We start from the raw sequence: 1,735 nt of genomic DNA on the forward strand, positions 1-1,735 counted from the left end.
AAAAAAAAAAAAGAAGAAGAAGAAGAAGAAGAAGAAGAAATTTCTCCTAAATTGGGCTGAAGCAACATTAATTAAGTCAAGCAGCAGCTGAAACTCAGCTGTGGAAACTTTTCATTTGGGGGATACTCTGGAGAATTTTCAGTTGCATCACTCTTCTATACTGGTTAATAAACACACCATTGCTGGCATATGTTCATAAAGATGCATTAAATCCTTCATCTGATCATTCAGGCATAATTTCATGTGGTCTTAAATGCTTAAAATTTAGGAATTTGCCACAAAATTCACTTTAGAAACTTTAAATTTTCAGTGTAGTGATATTTAAATGTTTTTGTTAATTAGTGGAACATTTTATTCAAATATAATCACTGATGAAAATGGGAATGATGCTCACTTGGTCTCCCCTCTTTCCTATCCTACCCTTTCACCTGAAAGTTCAAGGGTCTTTGGAAGCACAATTTGAAAGTGATTAGAAAAAAAGTAATTGGGTATGAATCATTTTTCAAGGCCAGGTCAGCATACTCCCAAACTCCTTTTAGGAAAACATTTAATGGCCAAGCACAGTGGCTCACACCTGTAATCCCAGCACACTGGGAAGTCGAGGCAGGTGGATCATCCGAGGTCAGGAGATCGAGACTAGCCCAGCCAACATGGCGAAACCCAGTCTTCATTAAAAATACAAAAATTAGTTGGGTGTGGTGGCGCATGCCTATCATCCCAGCTACCTGGAAGGCTGAGGTGGGAGAATCACTTGAGCCTGGGAGGTGGAGACTGTAGTGAGCTGAAATGGTGCCACTGCACTCCAGCCCGGGTGTCAGACTAAAAAACATTTAACAAGTAATTGTATTTAATCATTCATTTCCCTCTGTCAGCCTAGAATTATTAAAAAATAGTAATGTATGTGCTCACTTCAGCAGCAAAATTGGAATAGAGAAGATTAGCACAGCCCTCGCACAAAAATGATCTGCAAATTCATGAAGCATTCTATATTTTTAAACAAAAACAACAATATGAAGGAATGGAAAATACGATGGATATTTAGGATTTGAATATTAGGAGTTCAATCACAAAATAAATAAATATGACCTAGATTTTCGTTTCCTATGAGAGTAAAGAGTCTTCTGGAAAACTAAATTTATTTATCCAGGTGAATGTGACTTGCTTTACAAGTTTACATTGGGCTGAAAGTAAACAAAGAATGAAGACACCAAATCTAACTAATAACTTAGAAAATGTCGGTGGGGAGTGGGGAAAGGGGCGACTGTCAGAGTATATATTAAATGGAACTACAAAGATAAAATCAACAAAATCCAAAATCTGAGGAACACCACAGGTTAAATTACAAAAGACAAGCGCCAAAGGAAACAGAGATGGAGATATCCATAGGTAAGAAGATTCGTAAGAGAAATATGAACCAATCTCAAGGAATGGATGTTGCCTGGATCCTAATTATAAGACAATTACTGGAATACTGACATAATATTTGAGAATATCAAGGAATTAGTTGGTGTAGTAACAGCATTGCAAACTTTCTCCCCAAGTCTTTATCTTTTAAAATGCAACTTAAAATATTTACTGATGAACTATCTTGGATTTGCTTTAGTAATTCAAAGTGGTAGAGAAAGATGGGGCATGGTGACTAATGCCTGTAATCCCAGCACTTCAGTAGGCTGAGGCAGGTGGATCACCTGATGTTAGGAGTTCAAGACCAGCCTGGCTAAACATGGCGAAACCC

The 1,735-nt window shown here is 37.4% G+C and overlaps 1 protein-coding gene and 1 pseudogene across 13 annotated transcripts in view; one reads left to right on the forward strand and one right to left on the reverse strand.

The window, feature by feature from the left end:
* The window catches only part of PRRC2C (proline rich coiled-coil 2C), a 112,548-nt gene that overhangs the window by 73,506 nt on the left and 37,307 nt on the right, over positions 1-1,735 (reverse strand). The gene's annotated exons all lie outside the window — the stretch shown is intronic.
* Positions 900-994, forward strand: LOC119471476 (annotated as a pseudogene).

This window comes from Cebus imitator, unplaced genomic scaffold, assembly GCF_001604975.1.
Source record: "Cebus imitator isolate Cc_AM_T3 unplaced genomic scaffold, Cebus_imitator-1.0 Scaffold62, whole genome shotgun sequence".
NCBI lineage: Eukaryota > Metazoa > Chordata > Mammalia > Primates > Cebidae > Cebus > Cebus imitator.